This window comes from Elephantulus edwardii, unplaced genomic scaffold, assembly GCF_000299155.1.
Source record: "Elephantulus edwardii isolate Elephantulus edwardi_28Jun2011 unplaced genomic scaffold, EleEdw1.0 scaffold00102, whole genome shotgun sequence".
In the NCBI taxonomy this organism is placed as follows: Eukaryota; Metazoa; Chordata; class Mammalia; order Macroscelidea; family Macroscelididae; genus Elephantulus; species Elephantulus edwardii.
In genome coordinates this window covers 4,355,417-4,374,730 of record NW_006399852.1, presented here as the reverse complement: position 1 = coordinate 4,374,730, position 19,314 = coordinate 4,355,417, and the positions used below count along the sequence as shown (strand labels likewise).

The 19,314-nt window shown below is 39.8% G+C and overlaps 1 pseudogene; it reads left to right on the top strand.

Annotated features, from left to right (window-relative positions):
- The window catches only part of LOC102858368, an 87,142-nt pseudogene that overhangs the window by 64,837 nt on the left and 2,991 nt on the right, over positions 1-19,314 (top strand).

Genomic DNA, 19,314 nt, shown 5'->3' with positions numbered 1-19,314 from the left:
ATACTTTGGACATGTTGCCAGGAGGGACGGGTCCTTGGAGAGGGATATCATGCTTGGGAGGGTGGAGGGACGGCGCAGGAGGGGAAGACCCTCTATGAGACGGATTGATTCGGTGACTGGAGCAATTGGGATGGGTGTGTCGGGGGCAGGATAGAGCAGGGTTTAGGTCTGTTGTGCATAGGGTCGCTATGTCGCAAACGACTCGACGGCACATAACAACAACAACAACAGGGCCACTGATATATTCAAATCTCTTAAGATCCAGTGGCTTTTAGACTAACAGTTCAGCTTGCTAAAAAGCTGCACCAGTAGAACTCCTAATTTCTGGGTTTATTATTAGCAAAATAGCCCTTCCTTCACACTATGTGGGCTACAATTTATAAAAACAGAACTTACTATTTTCATTGTTTTCCCGTTGGACAAAAAATCTTACATTTATAACAAGTACAGTAAGTCAGGTCAACTAATTTTCTCACTGAAAGAATAAACTGATTTATTAATTGAAGATTATTCTATTAACTCACTGTACCTGTTTGAAAGCAATATTTTTTTAAAAAGAAATACAAACCAAACCAAACAAAATAAAACATGTTTTTTTCAAAGTCATCTTTTGGTCCAGATGTTAAGCCACTGAACTAGAATTTCTTTTGCTTCCTAATTCCACAGGCTATATTTCTGTTGCCTTTGACTATTTTTTTACTATTGCCTTTGCTACTATTTGTTATGAGCATTGACTTTAGCTGTGCATATGAATTTTAGATCTCAACTCTGTAGCTTCTAAATATTAGCATTCTTTAATGATCTTTCAAAATCCAATGCCTTTCTAAACCAATTATTACACTATCAGCCAGTAGATTAATATCTCCCAGTCCTCTCCCTTGAAACTCAGGCATTTTCCTATCTTCTATCTATATGCATCCTGATATTGTTGTTGGTCACCACTGAGTCAATTCTGATTCAAGGTGACACCTTGTGACAGAAAAGAACTGACCCATAGTGGTTTTCTGTGATATTTAAGGAAGCAGAGTACTAGGTCTTTTGCCTACACAGCCACTCAGTGTTTGGTCTGCCACGCTGTATATTAGACCTCTAAGAAATAGATATTAGACATTGCAAATTTAATAGCAACAAATAATAATGGTGGACTATGACCATCACTTGATCTATCAAGTCTTCATCTCAGTTAATGGCAACTCTAATTTTCCAAATTCTTAGCCACAGGAATATGGTTTCATCTATCAATCTTCTAGTTCTCTCTCATCTTACATCCAGCCTATCAGCAATCACTCTGTGCTCTATCTTCCAAAAGTATTTGGAATCTGAGCACTTTGAACATGTCTGTTGTCATCAAACTAAAGCAAACTCCCATCATTTCTTGCCTGGATTGCTTCTCCAACCTCCCATCTAGAGTCAATGCTCTAAGTCGTATGACCCATCATGTATTCCCACAGCAAACAGATCGATCCTTTTAAAAGGTGGGTCTGTTCCTGCTCTCTCCTGCCTTAAACTCCCTGATGGTTTCTCACGTGATCCAAAGAAACGGGCAAAATCTCAGCAGATAAAGACATTACATGATGTCCCCCAAGCCCTCACTCTAACAGTGCATGGACCGCCATGACTTTTGCTATGACTAACTAAGACTTGAGGATCCAAGAGAGGAGAGGCAAGAGGAATGGATAAACATCTCAGACCAAACGTTTCTTTTCTGTGGATTAATTCCCCACCTCTAAAAAAAATGGTTTTGTGGGAGAACCTTGGTTGTGAAGAAACCAAACAGCTTCACATTACATCAACTCTACAGTCTTACTACTCATTATCTATTTATCTCTTTTATGTTTTCCTCACTGAATGGTAATGCAACACCCAAAATATACTAATAAAATACACGTTCAAGAAATGATAAGTTGAATAGAATACATAGCATATTTAATTATTTTGGGAAATAATCTTTTGAAAAATATTATGACGTTATCTTTATCAATTAATAATAATGCATCATACCCAATGTCAGCTTCCATTAGCCTATTTATAGATGTTCTCATCAGCACTGCAACATCATTGATACTGTCAGGCAAGCATTTCCTAAGCTTCCTTGTTGGTGATCAGAGTGACAGATGCCAAGTTGCATGGATAGTTGAGAGGCCATTTCTATGCTCCATTTAATGATTTATGAATAGGGAACTTTCTCATTGTGACCTTTATTTGTGTATTATCTTCACTTTGTGTTTTTAAATTTATACATAATTATCAGTAAAACTTTCTAAGCCCGAGTGAGACAGCTATCTCCTAGTAGAGAAATTTCCCAGAGTTGATAGCCCCTGAATCCCACTGATCCAGAAAGAAAGGACTTTCTCTACACACTGTGCAGACTTATCTAAAACCTTCTTCTGAGGCAGAAATCCAGAAATCGATTAGAAAGTTTAAACATGAAATTTCATATTCAAGGTGATATGCTCCAGCATCAAATTATTGAAGAAATAATGTTCTTGTTGTTTTAGTTGTTATGTGCTATCGAGCCACCTGTGACCCCTAGTGACCCGATGTACAAGAGCTCTGCAGCCTTCCCTGTCCTGAGCAATTCTCACTGACTCTGGCATACCTACTTCCATTGTCCCAGTTACTATGTCAATCCATCTCATTCCTTCCCCTCCTGCTCTGCCTTTCCACCCTTCCGAGCATGATGTCCTTCTCCAAAAACTGGTCCCAACTGGCCACAGGCCCAAAGTATGGAGATGGAGCTTAATCCTAGCCTCTAAGGAGAAACTTGTTTCACCTTCTCCAAGACTGAATGATTTATTTTCTTGGTGGTTCATCATATGCTCAAAGACTCTTCTCTAGTACTATGGTACTATATATAACTCAAAGGCACTAATTCTTCTTCTGTCATCCTTAGTCATTGTCCAGCAGCTCTCTGATACATAGCAAGTAATTGTGAAGATCATGGCCTGGATCAGGCACACCTTAGTCTCTAGACTGGCGCTGTTGCTTCTCAGTACTCTGGAAAGGTCTCTGACAGCAATTTTACCTAATGCAATTCAGCTTTTGATTTCCTGACTGTTGATACTGATAGTGTTGATTGTGGAGCCAATTTCCTGATTGTGGATACTGATAGTGTTGATTGTGTAACTGTTAACAACCTTAACCTCTTCTCCATCCATCATGGTGCTACCAATTGGTTCAGTAATAAGAATCTTGGTATTTTTGAAGTTGAGCTTCAATCCTTATTGGAGACTGTAGTCCTTGACCTTCTGCAGCAAGAGTTTCAGGTCTACCTCATTTTCAGTAAGCAAGATTTTTGTCATCTGCATAGTCTATTGATGAGTTTTCCTCCAATCCTGATGTCACACCTCTCCTCATAAAGCCTAGTCTTCCGAATGATCTGTTCTACATATAATTTGAAAAGGTATGGAGACAGGATGCATGCTTGATACACTCCTTTCCTGATTTTGGACCATTCAATGTTTCCCTGATCTGTTTTGAGGACTGATTCCTGGTCCAAGTATCAGTTTTGTATAAGCACAATCAAGTGTTCTGGGATTCCCATTCTCCTTAAGATTAGCCACAATTTGTTGTGATCCACAGAAAAATGTCTTTGCATAGTCAGTGAAGCACAGATAGACACTCCTCTAGTACTGTTTGCGTCCTGCCAAGATCCATCTGACATTGATGATAATGTCTCTAGTGCCACAGACTCTACTAAACTCCGATTGTGTTTCTGGCAGTTCTCTGTTGTTACTATTCCACTCATTTGTGGATAATCTTAGAGCAGGATATTTCTTTCATGTGATAGTAGTAATATTTTACACTAATTTCCACTCTCTGTTGAGTCATCTTTTCCCCCCCCTCGAATGGGAATAAATATGGATCTCTTCTAGTCAGTCGGTCAGGTATTTGTCCTCCAGATTTCTTGGCACAACCTGGTGAGCACATCCAGAGCAGCATCTGTCTGTTGAAACATGTCAATTAGTATTCCATCAATTTCTGGAGCTTTATTGTTTTGCCAAGTCCTTAAGAACAACCTGAACTTCTTCTTTCATCACCATTTCCTCTTGGTCAAATATTGTTTCTTGAAATTCTTCTGTGTCAGCCAATTCTTTTTTGGTACAGTGACTCTGTTCTTCTTTCCATTTTCTTTTAATGCTTCTTGGGTCATTCAATATTCTGTCCATAGCATCCTTAAGTATTGAAACTCAAGGCTTGAATTTATTCTTTAGTTTCTTCAGCTTAAGAAATGCTGATGCACTGCAATCCTGAGGTGCATGGTTTGAATCCACCAGACACTTGCTGAAGAAGGAGTGGCAATCTCCTCCTGTTCCAGTAGGATCCCATTCCTACAACAAGAAAGAAAAAAGAAGGGGAAAAAAGACAAAAAAGGAAATGCTGAGTGAGTAGGTCTTTTAGGTTTTTGGACTCCAGTTCTTTGCATATTTCATTATAATACTTTGTCTTCTCATGCTTCCCTTTGAGATCTTCTATTCAGCTCCTTAACTTTGTGATTTCTTCCCATTTGCTTTGCCTTCTTGGCATTCTAGTGCAATATTCAGAGTCTCCTCTGACATTCATTTTGGCCTTCATCTGTCTTTGTAATGACCTTTTGAATTCTTTGTGCATGATATTCTTGATATCCTCACACAGCTCATCTGGTCTTTATTCATTAGTATTCAAGGCCTTAAACTTGTTCCTTAGTTGGTTTTTAAATTCAGGTGGGACAGACTCAAGGTCAAGTTTTGATGCCTGTGGATTTGAGGATGGTTCTCAGGATGACTATGAGTCATTGTCCATTTGATGGCCCCTGTCCTGTTAACTCAAAGGCACTTGATTCCAATCCACCAGCTGTTCCACAGAAGAAAGCTGGGCAATCTCCTCCTAGGTTATTTACTGTCTCTAAACACCCACTGGAATGTTAGCTATATAGATCATTTCTGACTTGACAGCACATAGCAACAACGCAAGTCTGAAAGCTCTGGTGCATATTCTGAAGGCACTTGCTGCTAATTTAAAGGTTGTTCCTATCTATGATGGCTCAAATCCATCAGCTACTCTCCTGGAGAAAGATGGGTAATCTCCTCTCCTTCTTTTCATAGCCTTGAAAACCTCCTAGAAGGTCACCTATGATTGGACTCTAACTGGTGGCAATGGTTATTACTGAGTTATTACATGTGGTCTTAAAGACAAATAACAACATACCACATTGTATTTGATTTCATTTAGCTTTGTTCTTCAGATACTACTAAATAATTTACTTCCACATAAAATAAACACCAGGAAATAAAGAGACTAAATGAAAAAAAAAGTGTAAAAAAGACCTCAAAGCAACCCATTTCAGTCACAGCTTCTGATCCTAATCCTTTGCCTTTCTTATTTTGCTTTTAATACTTTTCTACTTAGTCAAAGAATTCCTAATTTTCTAAGAACTCACTCAAATGTCAATCTTCTACCTTCTCTGAAGACTCTTGAGAATTATTGTCCCCTCTGGTTGCCTAGTGGTTAGAAACTGTATTACCAACCTCAAGGAACATGTTTTAAATCCACTAGGTACTCCATGGGAAAAAGATAAGCAATTTCCTCCAATGCAATTTACTATTTTTGAAAATTCCCTACGGGCTGAGCTATGGGTCAGATCCAACTAGATTGTGCATAAGGACACCTACTGCAGCTGTCACTTAGGAAGTGTTTCTTCCCTCTCCAAATTTATAGTAACTGATCAACCATATATTATTTTACCTACAAAGTCTCAATGCGATGCAAATTAAGCACTAGAGAAGGTTCGAGATGTAAAGGAGCGGAAGCCATAAATAGTATAATGTTTTCAATGGTTTTCACAAAGTTCCCTTCACTTAGAGAACCTGTGTTGTCTACTCCTGAATCTCAAGTAAAACTCCATTGCTGTCTGAGTAGCACTCAACATCTTAGGGGTGAACACGAGGTATTTAGGGTTCGTTTATGGACGTCTGGACTGGTGCTGTTGGCCAACATTGGCAACATGTGGACTGTACACAGGCTTTCTAGAAGAAGCTGCCGGATCAACTTCTGATGTCCTAAAAAGTGTATGATCCTTGCTTGATGTGGAATTTCACTGCTTCTTCTTACCTAAAGTTCCCCCAATAGAACCTCACCATCACTGAGACAAGGAGAAAGAAATTGATCATAAACAATTTCATTCCCACCTATTTCAATAACGACGGTTACCTTGAATCGATAACACTCAAAAGACTTCCATACTCAAACCAAGGCAACTCATGAAGGTAACCAAGCAAGCCTCAATCTCCATGTTCCCTCCTGGGAACACAGGACCTCTGAAGTGTTTTCTTTTATAAACACTGGTCACAGAGTGATAAACTACTAGAAGACTGGCACAGATTTGAGGAGGGAAAACAAATTCACCAGGAATAGCTGTGATTCAGTAACAGTAGATTTAGCTCAGTTTTAATTTTAATTAGTAATTCGGTTGTCTCTAAGAGCACTATTTAGTTTCAAAATATAAAATACCTAGTGATAGGCTTCTCTGATTTGGTACTGTTCCTTCATCGGAAGCACACGTGTGGAGTCAGATAAAACAAGAATCGTGGCACCGGAAAGGACCAATGGCAGGAACTTTGAAACTTGTAAAGCAGATAGCTAAACAGGAGTCGGAGAAGGTATCACTGAGTGAGGATTCAGTTTGTGACTCTTGTGGTTTGTGGTAAATTCTGTAGAGATGCTGAGAAGGGAAAACAGATTATTCTGGGTCTTCACATGAGAAGGCTCGTTCACTGCCAACACTTGAACAATTTAGCACATTGGACAATATGTCTGTGCTTCGAATCTCGCACTCTGTGTAACTCTGTGTTCCCAGTGTGCTCTCTTTTCCCAATGGACTCTTTTAATTTTGAAGAAACATTTGGGGAATGTGACAACGTTAATTTAGCTAACAGTATTTGTTGTATTTTCATTAGTTGTTTTCATAGATTCTTGTTTTGTTGCTTGATATGATAACTGCCTAATGTGCAGAAAGTGCCTCTGTTTGTGTTAATAACAATATCTCATTTACACTTCATCAATGCTAGAACTGCTTAGCCTTGCTGTCAAAGGAGCATGAATCAGAAATTGTATGAGAAGAGGTGTATTTATAATGCAGACGAAAACCACAGAGAATGGAGGGGAAATAAGCAGGGAGGACAGGTATACAATACATGCTGAAGTGTAAAGTGCTGTGGTATTAGCAAGGAAGGATTCTCTAAACATCTAAGCAACTTGGACAAGTCTTTTAAGACCTCTGTATTTCTGTATATTTATCTTCTGGGTGGATGCCGATCAATTTCACTATAAAAAACTTCATGACTCTATAATTACATGCTTAAATGCAGTAAGCTCACCAACTTCATAAATTCCAGTTAATCAAGTAATGTTGACCCTCGGTGATTTCCTAACAAAAAATTAGGGACAGATAATCTGGTGGGTTATTAAATAATTAATAATAATAATGTCTACAAATTTTGGGGGGGATAGATATTATTTCTTTGTTTCTCCAAGTTCATAGAGTTTCCAGAGGCAAGGTATTTCAGAAGTGGATGTCACTCCTGCTTCCAAGCTTGTTTTAATTGGGGAGCTCGACCAAACACTGTCCACCGTGGGTGACCAGCATCACATTTGGCACATCAGGGTCACAGTGTTCAGCATCACAGCAACCACGATTTACATCACGACAAGAAATCATTTAACAACAACATTGAGGGAGCTCAGTGGGCCTAATGGACAGAAAGTATTGCTACCAAGCCAAAGGTGGGTGATTTTAATCTGCATCCCTCAGGCCTGCTTTTAATTGTTTTTGGTCAAACATGGTATGGCACTGGTCTGTCGACTTGCTGTACACAGGTAACTCATAGTTGCTGTGATCCTGAACACTGTGATGCTGATGTGCCAAATGCAATATTGGTCACCCACGGTGGACAGTGTTTGGTGGAGCTCTCCAATTAAAACAAGTTTGGAAGCAGGAGTAGCATCCACTTTCAAAATAGCTTGCCACTGGAAACCCTGTGAACTTGGAAAAATGAGAAAAGTTATACAATTCTTCAGATCTTTTGTTCATAGGGTCGCTACGACTTGACAGCATTTAACAACAACAACAAGAAGATATTATATAATGGTTTCAATATGAACTACACCTTAACATCAAGAAAGTAAAAATCCTCACCCTCTGGCCAATAGGCAAGATCAAGATAGATGGAGAAGAGATAACAATTGTCAATGGCTTTTGTCATGATCCACAATTAACACTCTTGGCATCATAAGCCAGGGAATCAAAAGATAGATTGCACTGGGAATGTCTGCAGTCAGGGACCTCTCCAAAGTGCTGAAGAGCAAAGATGTTAGTTTGAGGACTAAGGTGCACTTGATCTAAACCAATAATTGTTACTTACTTGCTATGAACCTGAAAATTAGACAACAAGTAGGGATGACAAAAGAAGAATTTAAGCCTCTGGATTGTTTAGTGTTGGAGAAGAGTATGAATATCTCTTGAACTGACTAAAAGGCAAACAAGTACGTCTTGGAAAAAGGTGCTGCCGGGTACTCCTTGGAGGCAGAGATGATAAAGCTTCAAATACTTTGGGCCTATTGTTACAAGAAGCCAGTCCTTGGAAAAGACCATTTTGCTTAGAAAGGTGGAGTCTCAGCAAAGGAAGGGATGGCTCTCAAGGAGATGGACTGACACACTGAGCCCACGTGTATCAGAGATGATGTGGAAGGCACAGAATAGAGCAGGGTTCATATCCATTGTCCAGTGGTTGCTATGAGATGTAGTTGACTCAAAGGCACCTAAATTAATACTATCACAATAAGTATAATCCAAAAAGAAGTCATATAATACACCCAAGGTCACACAGCTAGTAAAGCAGGACCAAACTTTGGCTTTGGGAAATTTTCTAAGGAAGAAGTAATTTATTTTATCAACTTCTTATGAATATTGGTTAAGAATGCCTGCATCTAGAAAAAAAATGAGTTTATACTTTTGATGTTTTTCCTAGTATATGAAATAAACAATTACAGCGTGCTCGGTTCCACAATCAGCACTCTTGACACCAGCAGTCAGGAACCAAAAGATGAATTGCACTGGGAAAATCTGCTGTCAGGGATCTTTCCAGATTACTGAGAAGCAACAATGTCAGTCTAGAGAATAAGGTGTGCTTGATCCAGGCCATGAACTTCTTTATGCATCAGAGATCTGGACAATGACTAAGGGTGACAGAAGAAGAATTGATGCCTTTGAGTTGTGGTGCTGGAGAAGAGTCTTGAACATACCATGGACTGCCAAGAAAACAAATAGGTCTGTCTTAGAGAGGGTAAAACCAAATTTCTCCTTGGAGGCTAGGATTGGAAACTCCATCTCACATATTTTGGGCACATGGCCAGGAGGGACTAGTCCCTGAAAAAGGACCTCATTCTCAGAAAGGTAGAGGGACAGTGTAGGCGAGGGAGACCCCAGATGAGATGGATTGATAGAGTAATTGTGGCAATGGGGGTTGGTGTGTCAGAGTCAGTGAGACTGGCTCAGGACAGGGTAGGCTTCAGAACTGTTGTACAAAGGGTCACTACGAATCACAGGCAGCTCGTTGGCACATAACAACATATTAGATAAAATGATTATATTGGTTTGTTTCCCTCATCAGACCTGGTGCTTCTGAAAGTAAAGATTCAAGCTCTCAAAAACAAGGCAAAACAGAAACCCCAAACCAAGCATATCCCTCATTTTCATCAAGTAGATTCTGACTTATAATGGCCCTTCCTTTGGGCTTTGGAGGCTGTAAATCTTAATGAGAATAGACTGCACATCTTTCTCCTGCACAACCACTGGTGGACTCAAACCACTGAAGATGCTTAGACTTCTGGTTACCAGCACTACAGTGCCTCTGCTAGAGTTGAACAGAAGATTTCAAAAGGCAGCTCGGGATGACAAAGTAAAATATTGCAATGAAATGTGCAAGGAGTTGGAGTCAGAAAACCAAACGGGTCGAACTTGCTTAACATTTCTTTAGCTCAAGGAACCGAAGAACAAATTCAAACCTTGAGTTGCTATAATCAAGGATGCTTTAGGCAGAGTATTAAATGATCCAGGAGGTATCAAAAGAAGATGGAAAGAATATAATGAGTCATTGTATCCAAAGGAATTGGCAAACACAGAAGAATTTAATGAAACAACATATGAGCAAGAGCCTATGGTGATGAAGGAAGAAGTCCCAGCTGCTTTGAAGGAAATGGCAAAAAATAAGGCCCCAGGAATAGATGGTATAACAATTGACGTATTTCAGCTAACAGATGCTGCCCAGGACATGCTCACCAAGTTGTGTCAAATCTGGAGAACAACAACTTGGCCAACTGACTGGAAGAGATCTATATTTGTTCCCACTCCAAAGAAAGGTGGCCCAACAGAGTGTGGAAATTATAGAACAACCTCATTGATTTCACATGCAAGCAAGATTCTACTGAAGATTATCCAAAAATGATGGAAACAACACATCAGCAGAAAACTACCAGAAGTCCAGGCTGTGTTTAGAAGGGGTCGTGGTACTAGGGATATTGTAGCTGATGTTAGATGGATCTTGGCTAAAAGCAGGGAGTACCGGAAGAATGTCTCTCTGTGCTTCATTGATTATGCAAAGGAATTTGACTTTGTGGACCATAACAAACTGTGGCTGACTGTGAGAAGAATGGGAACCCCAAAACACTCAATCGTGCTAATGCAAAACTTATACTTGAACCAAGAGGCAGTCATCAGAACAGAGCAAGGAAACACTGCACGGTTCAAAATTGGAAAGGGAATACACCAAGGATGTGTCCTGTCTCCATGCCTTTTCAACCTGTATGCAGAACAGATCATCTGAGAGGCATCAGGATTGGAGGAAGATCTATCAACAGTCTGCGTTATGCAGATGACACAACCCTGCTTGCTGAAACTGAGGAGGACCTGAAGCACTTGCTCCTGAGGGTCAGGGACTGCAGCCTTCAATACGGTTTGAGGCTCAATGTCAAGAACCACTGGACCAATTGGCAGCATCAGGATGGATGGTGAAGAGATTGAGATTGTTCACAGATTTAGTTTGCTTGGCTCCACAATGAACACTATTGGCACTAGCAGCCAGGAAATTAAGAGAGATAGAAAAAGTCTGCTGTTAGGGACCTCTCTAAAGTACTGAAAAGCAACAGTGTGTCTCTGAAGACTAAGGTGCGTCTGGTACAGGCTGTGGTCTTTGCAATCACTTGTTATGTGTCAGAGAGCTGGACAATGACCAGGGAGGATAGTAGGAATATTGATGCCTTTGGGCTTTAGTGTTGGAGAAGAGTGTTGAGGGTACCATGGACTGCTAAGAAAACAGTTTTATCCTGGAGAGGGTTAAAGTGGGCTTCTCCTTGGAGGCAAGTATTCTGGGGCTTAGTCTGACATACTTTGGTCATGTTGTAAGGAGGGACCAGTCCTTGGAGAAGGACATCATGCTTGGGAGGGTGGAGAGCAGGCACAGGAGGGGAAAGCCCTCTATGAGGTAGATTGATTTGGTTAGGAGCAATCGGGATGAGTGTGACGGAGACAATGAGATTGGCACAGGACAGAGCAGAGTTTAGAGCTGTTGTACATAGGGTCACTAGGAGTCGCAAGCAACTCGACGGCACATAACAACAAAAACAACAACAACAACAACAACAACATAATCCTTATTGAAGCAAGTGATCAGCTCTTTCTTATGGAACAATTGTTTGAAATAAGCATGCCAACTGTTTGTAGTATCTAGGGACCCTTTGTTCAGCATCAGAGCAACATGCAATTCACCTTTGAAATATGTTGCTGACCACAAGCATATTGGTGGGGAGTCAACCTCATCTCCCACATGGAAAGTGAGAATTCTTCTATTGACTTCCAGCACTGCTGTTTCACCTATAAGGTCTACTCAAATACCAAACCCACTGCCATTGACTCAGCAACCAGGGGGGACAAAGTAAAACTGCCACATAGGGTTCCCAAGGCTGTAATTTTTACAAAAGCAGACTCAATCTTTCTCCACTGGAGCAGGTCATGGGTTTGAATAACTGACTTCTTATTTAGTAGCAGAATATCTTGCCCACAATGCCACCAGTGCACCTTGCATCAATGGAACAACCTAGTGAAGTATGTTGTCATTGTTATGTGCTGTTGTGTCGACTCTGACTCACAGTGACTCTTTATATAACAGCTCTGAACCTTGCTCTATTCTGAGCCAATTTCATTATCTCTGACACACCTACTCCCATTATCCCAGTCACTGAGACAATCCATCTCATCCAGGGTCAGCCTAAAAAATACTTCTAAGAACCTTGTATAGGTTCTAGAGAATTCTGGCACAGAAAAACAAAATAGACATCTCCAGCCCTCCTGAGAGAGCTATAGTGTTCTGTGGCTAGCACTATTTTCTTTTTTTTTTAAATTTTTTTTTATTTTGTGTATGTGTACTGTCAAATCAGATTTGACTGATACAGGAGGAAATTGCCTCTCCTTCTCCAGCAGAGCATCTGGTGAATTCAAAGTGTGTACCTCTGAGACTGCAGTGCAGCTTCTTGCCACTAGGCCACCAGAGCTCCCTAAGAGACTTAGTCCTAAATACTTAATTTGCGTTTATAAATTTGCTGAGAAGAGTTACAAAGACAAACTTCTAGTTATATGTGTAGTAACAAATCCACCATAGAAATTGTTTAGGCTGAGATGCAAGTCAAAACAGATTTATAGGCTTCATCTGGTGAATCTATTACCAGATGGGTACAAGTACCCACCACAAATAACAGGAGACCCTTCACTGAAGCATCATGGGAGGATATGAAGCAGCAATGCTCCCAGGAAACAAGTCAAAGCTGACCAAAGGGTAAACAACTTGACACCAATAGGCTTCCCCTTAAAAATGGCACTTCAAGCAAAACACAAAAAGAACCAGAAGAAAATTGCAAATGTGAATGGATTCATGGAATACTTAGAACTCACAAGTGGTTCAGAATGGGCAAATGACAGCAGCAAATAGCCGAGATGTGAGGGAAGTGATTATAGTTGCTTTGAAGAAAGACAGTTGAGGAGAAGGGAGAAGGTTAAAACATAAGGCAGCAAAGAAAAACACACTGGTACATTTCCATTGTAGAAAACCTGGACATGGGATTGCAGACTGCCCGGCTGTGCTTGAAAACCAAAATGTAGGCATTGGAATATGTTACTGGAATGGACCCACAGAGCATGAAATAACCAAATGCAGGGCCAAAGTGAATTCAGGTCTTAGGGAATTTCCTTTTGCAAAATGTTTTGTTTGTGGCAAAATGAGGCACCGGTCCAGATCTTGTCTTGGTAATTACAAAGGATTCTAGGCTGATGGACCAGTATTGACTTTGGTGGCCTACTGGTAAGAAATTGGGCTGCAATCCCAAGGGTATACGGTTTGGATCTGCCAGTCTACCAACTCTTGCGGGAGAGGGATGGACAATCTCCTCTTATGTGATTAACTGCCTCTGATAACACACTGTAGGGTCAGCTATGGATCTGTTCTGATTCAATGGTACACAACAACAACAACAACAATTATGCTAATGGTAGTGGCCACAGACTTTGTGGCTCTGTGGAACTTTATCAGAAAGATTGTCCAAAAGTTAAGAATTCAGATCCAATGGTCACAATTGGTTGCTGGGCAAAGGGAATGAATACAGACTATAAAGATATTTTGGATGTTCCTAAACCACAAAAGCCGAAAACAAAAATACCTAAAGTTGTTAAAATTTTTGTTTGATTGGTTATTTTGGGTTTTTCTTAAATCATTTTTATTTCATACTGGTTTATTGACAAACTTCGAATACATTGTTTTTCTCATTTCCTGCACGTGCCTCCATCAAATTGTATGACTCTATGATTAACCCCCCTCCCCACCCATTCTTACCCCTCCTGTTTCCACCTTCCCCACCCCCCCCAACCCCCGGAACCTCATACTCATTGTACAGTAATTGTTTTATACAGTATTAGTTCTTATGGGACCGAGTTAGTTCACTCAGCATAATGCTCTCCAGTCCCTCCCAAGTTAGGTAGTAATTTAAAAAAATTAATTTCTATTGCCTGCTGCATAGGAATCCTTTATGTGAATATACCATAATTTCTCAATCCATTTGGTTATGGCTGGAAGTCTGGGCAATTTCCATGTTCTTGCTGTGATGAATAATGATACTATGAACATTGGTGTACATATCTGTGTTACTGCCTCAGTTCTCATATTCTCAGGGTATATTCCAAGTAGTGGAATAGCTGTGTCATGGGGAATTTCTATGTTCAGCTTTTTGAGGAATTGCCAAACTTCCTTGTAGAATGCTTGTAACATTTTACAATCCCACCAACAATGTATAAGAGTTTCTATCTCTGGACTGTTGTCATGCAAATAATACCTAATCATATATTTCTTTTAAGCAGGTCTTTCCCTCATATGTTTCAATGCAGTGTACATTATTTATTCCTTTTCCACAATAAGAGCTGTATAGTAAAGTGGACTGGGAAGGGGGTGAAATTGTACAACCATGAAAGAATTTTTTTTTTCAAAGAGAAAAGCGAATGATGGGGCAGGGAGGGAAATGTGCAACAATAAATAAATGGAAATTCAAGTTTTCTATGAACTTTCATTAAAATCCTGATTTAAGAAAAAGAAAAAAAAATAGTTCCTAACTCACTGTGTCCTCTCCAACATTTATTACTTACTGTCCTGTTAAATTTTGCCACTCTTACTGGAATGAGATGGTCCTTCATTGTGGGTTTTTTCTCTCTCTCTTATTGTCAGTGATTTGGAGCATTTCTTCATGTGTCTGTTGGCCATTTGAATATCTTCCTCTGCGAAAATTTTTTCCATGTTCTTGTCCATTTTGTAATTGGGTTGTCAATCTTTTTCTTCTGGAGGCCCAGGAATATTCTGTAAACTTTTGTTATTTGACTCTTGTCTGAGATGGTATTACCAAATGTTTGTTCCCAGTCTGAAGGTTTTATTTTCCCCCTGTTGAAAAAGGTTTTGGTTGGGTTGTTTTTGCTTTTTAAATTGATTTTCATATAATAATACATTTACAGTATGTAAAGAGGTTTTTTTATGCACACAGGGATTATTTAATCTTTAGAAGTTCCCATTCATCAATTTTCTCCTCTTCAGATTGTGTATTATTAGCTGCATTTGTCAGTCGCTTTATACCATAGGCTAGGCCTCCTAAGTTTGATCCCAGTTTCTATCTTAAGAAAAATTTCTACCAGTTTTAGGAGAACATGATTTTTAAAAAGTTCAAGATGTTTGAATTGAATTCTCTAACACATGTTAATAGACAAAAATAAAGAAACAACTAAGAGATTATGATATTTCATTTTAAGAGTCACCTTATCCTGCAAATGGATTAATGTGAACCCACCCCTAAATAAGTAGTTATTTTGTTATCATCAAATTAGACATTTTATTACTACTGTAGATATTTATCTGCAATGGATAAAAATGGATGCATTTTTAAAATACTGAATAAAAAGTATTTACTGTTTACTTTAAAAATTATATGCTTTCTATGATGGATTGTTGATTGTGGAGCCAAGCAGACTAAAGCTGTGAATAATCTCAATCTCTTCACCATCCATCCTGATGATGCCAATTGGTCAAGTGGTGAGAATCTTTGTCTTCTTGACATTGGGCCTCAATCCATATTGGAGGCTGCAGTCCTTGACTCTCAGCAGCAAGAGTTTCAGGTCCTCCTCAGTTTCAGCAAGCAGGGTTGAGTCATCTGCATAACGCAGATTATCATCTTGGAGATTCAACCTAGAGAGGGTTAAATCAGGCTGCTCCTTGAAGGCAAGGATTCTGAGGCTTCTTCTGACATACTTTGGTCATGTTGTAAGGAGAGACCAGTCCTTGGAGAAGGACGTCATGATTGGGACGGTGGAGGGCAGGCACAGAAGGGGAAGGCCCTCTAGGAGACGGATTGATTCGGTGACTGGGGCAATCGGGATGAGTGTGTCAGAGGAAATGAGATTGGCACAGGACAGAGCAGAGTTTAGGGTTGTTGTACATAGGGTCGCTATGAGTTGCAAGTGACTCGACGGCACATAACAACAACAACACATGATGCATTAAGTTCTGTGTCAACTTGGCTGATCTGATTCTCTGATTTGGCAGTTATTATACAGTTGTGCCTTGATGAGGTTTTATGCAATGTAATAATTCCTCTGGTGGCCTAGTGTCAACATGCTGCACTGCAATCCCAAAGGCATGCAGTTCATTGAGTTTCTGAGGTTGTGAATCTTAATGGAAGGAGAAGGCCTATATTTCTCTCCTGTGGAGCTACTGGTGGGTTTGAACCACTGGAGATATGCTGCCTTTTGAATAGTAGTGTAACACACTATGGACTAAAACTCCTTGGTGCACATACATTTTAATGGTTTTGCTTTAATAAAGAACATAGTTTAATACACTTTCTTTGTATTCTTGTATAATTTATAGGAAGAAAACTTGAAGTGTTTCCTATGTGATGGATTACTGACATTAAGGACACTATCCAATTATATCAGAGGGAGTTTGAAGAGTGGGACACTGTTAAAATTCAACTGAGTTAGAGGAAACTGAGTCTAACAGCTTCAGGAAGCACATGATATCAGAAGACAGCAATCAAACAACTTGGGTGTAAGTTATGACATAGAAAACGTAAAGGTTTTTTTAAGACTACGGTCTTGGTTCTAGTCAGGCTCCCTTGAATAAGCAATTCACAGTGACCCACCATACAATAGATTAAAATCTGGCTGATCCCACCCCTCTCCATAGTCACAATTGCCTTTGTGTTTGCACCCATTGTGTCAGGATTTGTGTTAATTCATCTTGAGAGTCATCCTCTCTTTCACTGACTCCTCACATATCAGGCATGATATAACTTTTCCAAGGACCTGCTTCTCTTGACACTACACCCAATGTTTGGGAGATAAAAATGTCTGGATTTTTTATTCTAAGAAATATTCTGGTTGCACTTCTAGCAAGACAGATTTATTTTCTCTTATAAAATTGTATCAAATAATCTTTCCCAACACCACAGTTTAAAGACAATTCTTGAATATTCTGTGTCAATTGTCCAACTTTCACATGTATATGAAGCAGCTGAGAACATCAGGACTTGGGGTCACGGCACGATCCTTGTGCTGTTGTCGTTGTTAAGTACAATCAAGTCAGAGCTGATACACAGTTGATGCTCTGGTAACTCTTGCTAGAGTGTAAAACACACTGGAAGAGATTGCCTAGGTGGATGACTCTATTCCACGGCCCTCAGGCCTGCCTTTAATTATTTTTGGTGAAATATTCTTCTAGGTTGTATAATCCTGATATAGCCCTCTGCTGTACAGAGGTAACTCATGGTTGTTGTGAAGCTGAACACTGTGGCACTGATGAGTCAAATGTGGAATGGTTACCCATGGTGGACAGTGTTTGGTGGAACTACGCTATTAAAAAAAGCTTGAAAGCAAGAGTGGCATCCACTTCCATAATAGCTTGCCTCTGGAAACCCTATGAACCTGGAGAAAGGACGGAAGTTATACAGGAGGTGTCCAGGACTTTTGTTCACAGGGTCACTGTGAGTCGCCTGAGACTTGACGGCACTTAACAACAACAACAACAACAACCCAGAGCAACTGGTGGATTCAAATAACATGCCTTTGGGTTTGCACTCAACTCTTTACTAGTAAGTCACCAGAAGTGGGTGCCATCAAGTCAACCAAAACTCACAGCGACCCTATGAACAATAAATCTGAACCTTGACCAATCAATGGCATGCTTACAATATTTGGTGTGTTTGCGCCCACTGTTCCAATTGTTATGTAAACCCACCTTTTGGAGGGTCTTTGTCTCTTTCTCCTACCATCTATCTTTCCTAACATGATATATTTTTTTTTCCCAAGAACTTGCCCCTCCTGACAAAATGCCTAAAGCATGTGAGACATAATTTCACTGTTCCTTCCTTTAAGGAATACTACAGAGTTTATCTTTCAATATGACTTCTCTAGGCCTTATTTGATGTTGCTATGCAGATGGATGAGACTATGCGAATGAGGTATGTTGGCCTATCAACAAGGCAATTGGCTACCTATCATTCTACAAGGAGATTGGCCAGTCTTAACAGTCTACAAGGGTTTTGACTAGTCTCACCAATAAATTGAAGTGTTCTAGCTGCAGAGAATTGTTCTTCCACCAGAAGAGATGGAATTATTCCCTTATAAAGAGAAAAAAGACCTCCTCTAACCTAGTGAAATGTAGGACATGCTTTGTGATGGCTGTAGCCATGATAGTTGATCTAGAGAACTGATGTGAGATGGGACTTTGAGGGTAGGGGAAGCCAATAGCGCAGTACTGAGAATTTTGCCGGACAGCTTTGGGAGGGTAGCCAATATTGGCAGGACTGAAAACCTTGAAATTCCACAAAAGATTGAGGCTGAGGTGTCTGTGTGCACATTTTGGGAGATGCCTTGACTTTATTCCGTTCTTAATCTAAATTATAAACTTTTGACTCCCCCCAATGTTGTCAGTGAGCTATCACATCATACTTTGGACTCAGTCAAGCAGTAAGATTAGTGTTGAGATGAGTATAAGGAGGATTTGGGGTAGGGGAACATGTCTAACCTCATGAAAATTGGTTTTGTATTATTAATGCTGTGGGCAGGGAAAGTTTCCCCCTGTGAAGTTACTAAAGATCATCTATGGTACTCTCCACGTGGTCCTTCCTCTTTTTGCAATATCCTAGTTGTACTTCCTCCAAGATAGACTTATTCTTTTGACAGTTCATGATTTGTTCGATACTCTTCTCTAACACCATGATCCAAAAGCATCTATTCTTCTGTCATCCTTATTCATTTCCCAACTTTCAGATGTGTAGGAAGCAATTTTAAAAGACCATGGCTTGGATCAAGTACACCTTAGTCTTCAAACTGATTTCATTGCTCTTTAGCACTTTCAAGAGGTCTTGGATAATAGATTCTCCCAGTACAACATGTCCTTTGATTTTTTGACTGCTGTTACTCTCAGTTTTGACTGTAGATTCAGGTAAAATGAAATTGTTGACAAAATTATTTTCTCCATCTACCATGATGCTGCTTATTGGCCAAGTGGTGATAATTTTGCTTTCTTAATACTGATATGTACTTTATATTGAAAGCTGTAGTGTTTGAACTTCTGCAGCAAGTATTTCAAGTCCTATTCAATTTCAGCAAGCGAGGCTCTATCAGCTGCATAACACATTTCTTCTGAATCCACATTCTTCTTCACATAGTCTAACTTTTTTTCTTTTCTTTTTAATTTA